The following is an 8,427-nucleotide window of genomic DNA, read 5'->3' as shown; positions in this document are numbered from 1 at the left end:
AACATGTCCTATTCTTGTCCGCATTACGGTCAAGGATACGACTGTTCTATTATGGGCCGGATGTTCCATTTCGCAAAATGTGGAACGCACACGGCCAGTATCCGTGTTTTGCGGATCTGCAATTTGTGTACGGCAAAAATCGCTACGGACATATGCATGAGCCCTAACGCTGGGTTCACACCTGAGCGTTTTACAGCGCGTTCCTACGCGCTGTAAAACGCACAACAGGCAAGAACCAATGATTCCCTATGGGAATGGTTCTCACCTGGGCGTTTTACAGCGCGTACGATCGCGCTGTAAAACGCCCGACGCTCAAACAAGTGCTTGAGCTTTTTTTTGGGCGTTTGTCGCGCGTTCCCGCACATAGAAATTCAGGAACGCGCGACAATGTGTGAACGCCAGTCTCTGTATGCGCGATTGTAAACGCCCGTACAATCGCGCATACAGAGCGCTCGTTTCCGAACGCTCAGGTCTGAACCCAGCGTAAATTGACAGACTGCAGATTTAAAATCCGCACCACAGGTCAGTTTCTGCTATGGGTTTTTTTCTGTTACATGTGACTGAGAATTGCTGAAAGCTCATTCACTTTGCTGATACTATACAACGTTTCAAATTTGCCGCACAAAAATCTACTACAACAAATCTGCAGCTAATCTTTCCCATGTGAACCCTGCCTGAAGCCTTAGGCCTTGTTCACATTTCTGTGTCCGCTTGGCGTCCGTGAAAAAATCAGTCCGTGTTTCATCTGTGAAGATGTCCTTGTTTTTTTTCTGTGTGTCCGTATTTTCTTTCCGTGTGTCATCTGTTTTCATAGCATCACTTATAAATAGTCTGGGAAACATGGACAAAACATGGATGGCGTCCGTGTTCGGTCCGTGTTTTTTACGGACCCCTAGACTATAATGGGGGTGATGGATCCGCAAACAAAGACAAAAATAGAGCATGCTTACGTTTTAAAATGCACACATTAAAATTAATGGGTACATGTGCTGGAGAACATGGACAGCACACATCCATGAATCACTGATATCTGAATAAGGCCTTAGGGTGCTTCCATTCTTCCTTTTATTGCAGCGAGCCAGGCCGCAGGGGCAACACATGAGTTACGGTGGGCCGATGGGGGTAGTAGTTAATTTACTCCCTGGGCCGGCAGTGTAGTGGAGGGAAGGACAGCACTAAATCCTGCGGGGCAATCTCTATTGCAGGGAACACCAGCCAGATGGTAGTTGAGGTGCCCCTGATGGTATAGGTGTTTAAGGTGCTTTGGTGGCTGGGTCCTTGTGTTCGTGATGCCAGCACCGTAAGTTGCAAATGTTGAGGGTAGTTGAAAGGATAGGGAGTCAGTTGTAGTAGAAACAGTTGAACATTTACTTAAATGAAATGTCTTAGGACTGTTGATACAGTTCATCAGTACAGTGCACCTATATGGCATAAAGGATTATTCAGAAATTAGTTTAGCTGTAATCCTTACAACAGGTCTGGCAATTGTCAGTTGAGGAGTTTTCCTAATGCTGTTACTTTACAGGCAAAACAAAAGTTCTCTTCTTAGATAGTTCAGATTTAAGTCCAATCTCTGGCACTCAGGTACTTAATATAATGGTTTCCTTACTTTATATTGAGCAATCCAATAAGGGCGTTCTAACTCATGGCAGGCAAACTCTGTGCTACATTATTTTATGCAGGATGCTCTCCTGAAATATTCAGGTTCACTAAGGCATTTAGTGAAAAAGGATAATTTTGCGCACTAATCATCCAGTGGTGTCCAGGTACTGGTGCTTGTGAAGTCCCTTGGCTAGACTCAGCTCTAATCTTCACTAGACTTGCTTTATATTCGTACATAGACTCACTTGTCTGTGCTGGACTGCTGTGACTACTTGGTCTGTCCTCTCCCTGCTTGATCAGGGCCCAGAGGAAAGAAGGCAGCTACATATTGGACTGAGCCTGCTCTGCTCCTCCATACACTTGCTTCTCTTCTCTGTTTTCGTTCTACACACTTCCTCCACACTCTCCTACTACTTCCTTATTAGCACACCCCAAGTTATATATAATATGTGGCGCAAACACCACCTAGGGGCGAAATAATATAATGACACTGCCAGCCTAATCTTAGGAATTACAATACATTAAATACATTTACAGAAATTTAAGGGGACCACTTATACACACATAAGTGGGACACTGCACTATACTTGCATTTTTTTCCTGTAGGGAAATTTATTGGAAAACCCAATAAAGCATGCTGCAATTTGAAAAAAGGCCAATAAACAGTCTTAAAATGGCTTCATAAAAGAGAGCAAGAAAATTGTGGCACTCACCAATTACTTTTCCACTCGTAGCTTTATTCCAGGTAAAATCACAGGAGATGCGGTCACAGAAGCACAAGGCAACAGCCGTTTTGCACTAAACTAAAGTGCTTTGTCAAGCCTCCCGTTACGCCGTTGAGGGGCATAGTAAATACCTTACTCACTCCCCCACGTCAAAGACACACAGGTGAGACAATCACATCTCCATGTATCTAATACAATTTAATTAAATACTAAAAACAACACAAATCCACTCAGCTTCCTTTTGTAATAAATCAGGTTTTCTATCTCCTCCTCGCATAGGTAATTTAACTACTTCTATGCCTGCAAATTTAGGAACCTCTTGCTTTCCCTGATGCATGGTGTGTATATGTTCAATGAGACGTGTAGCTCCAATGCCAGTCTCAATCGATCTCCTATGCTCCCTGATGCACATGCCCACGTACCTAGGACTATAACACATTGAACCAAACCCTCAGCTGTAGTGAAGAGGGAAAGAGACACCCAGCTCCTTCTACAACCGAAGAAGCTAGTGTCACCCTAGAAGCCTAGTCAAAACAGACACAGAAGGAAAAAGGAAAAAGGACTTATCTAGAGATGTGTTGGAGAAAACGATCCACCAAACTTCCAGAGCTCACACAAGGCAGAACTATAACCCACAAAGGCTATAGGGAGAGAGAGAGGAATAAATAGCCTCACCAATTACCTAAAGAACAAAACCTGGGAGGAGGTGGGACTCTGCTCAAACCCACAACAAAACAAACTGTCAGATCGAGTCACGTGCAGCAATTCTGACAGATCTTCTCAGAATACCCACAGGGCAGGGCGTGACAATTACACTATAAAAGTTTCCATCCCCCACATGTTCTAACAGCGGTTGCCTATGGCCAGTTTCTGCGCTTAGCAAGAATAGTCAGAAGCTGAGAGAAGTTTGAAGAACAATGTAGAGACCTAAAAATACTACTATTACAAAGAGGACATCCAACATTTATCATAGATAGGGCATATAAAAAAGCGTACAAACAGAAACAAAATGATCTGGTATTTCAAAAGAAAAAGCAAATGAGAGGATACCTCCCGAAAGACGCTAGCGCCGTGTTCACATTCGAGTATTCCCCTATGGCCCAAGTAATTAAAAAAGCTATTCTTAATAATTGGCATATGTTACAAAGGGATGATCTCTTGAGAGAGAAAACACATCATATGCCCATTGTGAGTTTTAGACGAAGCAAAACTATAGGAGATATTGTTACCAGTAGCAACTCTGTGAGCTCTAACATGAACTGGTTGGAGAGATGGGGACCATGGGGAAACTTTAGGTGTGGCCACTGCTCTATGTGTAATTTTGTACATAGAGGCACACTGATTCGCATTGGCGGCATGGAACATATAGTAAGACAGTTTATTAATTGTAAAGCAACGTATGTTGTTTACATTGTTTTCTGCCCATGGGGCCGATTTTATATAGGCAAAACTCACAGACCCTTATGTGGGCGCTGCAGGGAGCATAGGAGATCGATTGAGACTGACTGGCATTGGAACTACACGTCTCATTAAACATATACATACCATGCATCAGGGAAAGCAAGAGGTTCTTAAATGTGCAGGCATAGAAGTAGTTAAATTACCTATGCGAGGAGGAGATAGAAAACCTAATTTATTACAAAAGGAAGCTGAGTGGATTATAAAAACCAATGCCATGGCACCACTGGGTCTAAATGATAAGAACGACCTGGCTGTCTTTATATGTCTATGTCAGCCTTAAACATGCACGTTATCTTGCTGACTTCCCCCCATTCATGGCCTTGCAGATTCTGGACCTTCTAATCTTCCTTCTCTTTCTCTGTCTCTGGAGCACTTAGGGTAAAGCTGGTTTCATAGCTGGAGCTGTCACAGAGATGATGGTTCTTTAGGACATATGGGTCCTCTCTCTTCTTTAGATCGCATTAGAATCTTCACTGACTAGAGGCAGACACAGGTCCATCAACTAGCAACTTAAAGGGGCTGAGTCAAGGTTGTTAACTACAGTCTCTGATTTATGGTTCGGTCAGCTGTAGGCACTTCTCTTTTGTCCTGTAATTCTAGCACACTTGCTCCTTTGGGCATTGCTATGGCCGTCTGACACCCACTCTTCCTGCAAATTGGCATACAATTAAAAAACACATGCCTTGTGTCAACCCTAGGAGCAGGACCTGGCGATACCGCTGCTTATGGCGGTTCTTCAGACCCTTTACAAGGTCAAGCTAATGGCCTAACCCAGAATATGGAGAAATTTAGATCCCTTTCATGCTATATTTAATCTATCAATATTAAAAACTTTATAAAGTTTATTCCATAGTTTTCCATATGTTTTGTGCCATTTGTAGCATAGATATAAAAAAAATAAAAAATACGTATATGGATGACCTGGTACCAGCGCTGCTAATCTAAATGTATTCCAAATAGAAACAAACACATGACCAGACCTTTGGATGAATAGGGTGGTGGGTATTTATTAACGGGAACACATTCTTTTAGAATAGAATAATAGTAATAAATTATTAAAGGCGTTTTCCAAGTGTATTTTTATAAATGACCTATCATCTGGATAGGTCATAAGTACCTGACCGGTGGGGGTCCGAAACCTGGGACCCCACGACTATCAGCTGTTTGAGAAGACACCGGAGCTCACACTAATGCTCTGGCCTTCTCTCAATTCACCAAGCGCAGAGTCGTCCATTGTATAGCGGCTGCGCTTGTTATCACAGCCCAGCCCTATTCACTTTCAATGCGGCTGAGCTGCACCTAGGCCTTGTGACCGACGAATGTGACACCATTGGCCTAGGAAAAGCTAAGAGAAGGCCACAGAGCTACGTCGAGTGCCACTGTCTTCTCAAACAGCTGATTGGCGGGGTTCCCGGGTGTCGGACCCCCACTGATCAGATACTGATGACCCATCCAGAGAATAAGTCATTAGTAAAAAACTCTCAAAAAAAACCTTTAATAATAATATATATCATCTACTTTATTTAAAAGGGGTTTTGTGGGAGGAAAATATTGATGACCGATCCTGAGGATAGGTCATCAATATTTTGTATATATGATGGGTGGGGTCTGACTCCTGGCACTGCCGCTGATCGCCTGTTTGAAGAGGCCACTGAGGCACTTTCATGGTATAGTGGCTGTACTTGGTTTTTCACCTGAATGGGACTGATCTGCACATAGGCCATGTGACTGATGAATGTGACATCACATAGCCTGGAAAGAGGACTCTTCAAGCAGTTGGACCCCCACTGATCAGATATTAATGACCTCTCCTGAAGATAGGCCATTAATATTAAAACCCCCTTTAAAATACGCAAATGATATAGGCCATAAATCGTTTGATTATCATGTGTATTAGCCCCGCTAAGGGCTTAAAGATATTTGCCTACTAACCTGAGAGCAAAAATCTTACTCCCTATGAGTTTCTAATGTTTAATTCACAGAGCCACCAGCATTAAAACGTAACCAATGTCTATGAGTTTCTAATGTTGTAAACGTGTTTTATCCACAGGAAAAAGAGTTCTTCTGGGTTCTCCAGCTACATATGTAGATCTGACTGGTTAAAAGGTAGCAGCATGACAACACACGTGCTGCTAAAGCGTGTTCATGTGTGTGTGTGGGAGGAAGGTCCTTCTACACTCATGTGTGATGATGACCATAGAAGGCGTCATACCATATCCAGAGGCAACACATTCAGACAACAGAACTCTACACAGGCAGGAGATATGGGGATTACACTGAAAGAATGTGCACATTTACAAAGTGAAAGTTGGCAGACGCAGCTGTCTTTTTATTGACATACAGAAAGAATACAGCTGATAATACAAACTCCCAGCAGCGTCATGCCTACTGAATTTCTTGGGTATTTCTTAGATCCCTTTTATACCACATTTCAAACTTACTTTTAGGGAAAAAATTGCAAAGTAATCACAAGTGAACGTATGCAAACCTGCAGTAAACATTTGCAAACACTTTTCCTGGAAAGTTACACTTTTTGTTGTTTAGGGCTTAGGCCATAAGTTTTCCGAGTTCTCTTTTCTGGAATTAAAGCACGAGGAGCATGTTAGCATGCTGAAATAAGAAAAACATGACTTTCCCGAACCCTCTCCTATCCAGCGTCGCTGCTCCATTCTCTCTCCCGGGCTGTATCTGTGATGTACAGCACAAAAGTAGCATATATCTGTTCGTAAATGACCCCCTATGTGCTCAAATGGATTACTATGGGGCTAATCTGCCTGCAGATGCACTGGGCAAATGTGGAAGAAACCCATGTTTCATTTTAGAATTTCTGCTGTTGATTTTCTGAGAACTCCTCAGCCAAAATCAAGTCTGTGCCATGTAAAAGGCCCTACTCCTTAGGGGATCAGTATCTACTCGGTGGATATCCAGCTGCTGGGACCCCTACCATTCACAGAAAATTAGATGCCGGAGTCCCCAAAGTGAATAGAGCGATGGTCATGCAGAGGGCTGCCGCTTCATCTCTATGGGACTTCTGGAGATAGTCGAGTGTTGTACTCTGATTCTCATCAGCAGCAGTCCTATAAAGAGTAATTGAGCTGCACTGCGCATGCGTGACCATCGCTCCATTCACTCTGGGGACCCTATCACCATATTCCCATGAACTTTAGGGGTTCTAGCAGATGGACATCCACTGACTGAATACTGATTCCCTATCAAGTTCTGATGGTAGGACAATCCCTTTAAATGTATGGCATAGGTTTATATAAATTGCTACACTGACTAGAATTATGAAATATAAACCTCTAATATGCATGTTCTTTTAGAATAGGCAAAGCTTGAAGCTCTATGCCATCCCCAATGCTAAAAGAAAAGTATTGATGTATTGGACGTACACATATGCCAATAGAGCACACCTTTGCCATATGTAACCAAATAGGCAACTATATATATATTGAACATTTGCTAATGTTTCGTTTTCTCCAAAAACAATATACAGAAACATCTGTAATGGTCCTTTTTTATTTAAATGTATCTTCTAAGGGCACTTTCACACTAGCGTTTTTGTTTTCCGGTATTGAGTTCCGTCACAGGGGCTCAATACCGTAAAAAAAACTGATCAGTTTTATCCTAATGCATTCTGAATGGAGAGCAATCTGTTTAGGATGCATCAGGATGTCTTCAGTTCAGTCCCTCTTACGTTTTTTAGATGGAGAAAATACCGCAGCATGCTGCAGTTTTCTCTCCGGCATGCGCAGACCTTTAAAAATGCAAAAACTTTTTATACCGGATCAGTTTTTCCGGATGACACAAGAGAGACGGATCCGGTATTTCAATGCATTTGTCAGATGGAGCTGCATTCGGTCCATCTGACAAATGCCATCAGTTTGCCTGCCGGAATCCTCTGCCTCAAGTGTGGAAGTACCCTTAGCAAAAAGCATAAAAAACTATCATCCAGACTATACTATACAACTATACAATAACAATCTTAGCAAAATACATAAGAATGTATAATCCAGGAGCAAACTATATAATGACCCCCTTCAAAAACAAAACCACCCTTCCTTACCAACCCATAGTAAGGGGAGAGGGTGAAAAAAAGAGAGGCACCTTTCCATTGATTGATTTCTCAAATTTCATACTTAACTCAAAGGGGCTGCCAAGCAGGCAATACATTTTAGGAAAAGGTTCAGTGAGGGATCAAAGAGGAAAATAAATGATACTTCTCCAGTCCCCTGATGCACCCATTCCGACATTCGCTGTCCAGACCTGACCACTCCCAGAGTGATACATGTGCTCAGGCATGCTGCCTTAGTGACCAGGGGAGGGCTGACAGCCTTAGTCCTGGGGGGCAAATCCAGTCAAGTGGCTCATTTTTAGCCCCGCCCATTATTAAAAGCCCCATCTACATATAATAGGCCACTCCCAACAAACGGAGAGGGGGAGGTCTGTCCTTGCTGCACTGCCTGCTTCACATTATACAATAGACAGACGGCTACAGCCAGGAAGCTCCGCTCTCCTCCCTCCCCAGATCCTGCCCAAGGCCTGTGGTTCCCCCCACCATCTGCCACCTGCCTGTGGCCTTCTGCCCCCTTTGGCCATGCTCACCTAGCTCTGAATCCTCCTTCTGCAAATGGCAGGG

General features: G+C 43.1%; 1 long non-coding RNA gene across 1 annotated transcript; it reads left to right on the top strand.

Annotated features, from left to right (window-relative positions):
• Window positions 1-504: 504 nt before the first annotated feature.
• Window positions 505-6,161, top strand: LOC122920177. Its single transcript, XR_006386890.1, has 2 exons — window positions 505-2,490; window positions 5,839-6,161. It is a non-coding gene; the product is annotated as an uncharacterized LOC122920177 (long non-coding RNA).
• Window positions 6,162-8,427: the final 2,266 nt, after the last annotated feature.

Source organism: Bufo gargarizans, chromosome 10, assembly GCF_014858855.1.
Source record: "Bufo gargarizans isolate SCDJY-AF-19 chromosome 10, ASM1485885v1, whole genome shotgun sequence".
Taxonomy (NCBI): domain Eukaryota; kingdom Metazoa; phylum Chordata; class Amphibia; order Anura; family Bufonidae; genus Bufo; species Bufo gargarizans.
This window is presented reverse-complemented; position numbering and strand designations above follow the sequence as displayed.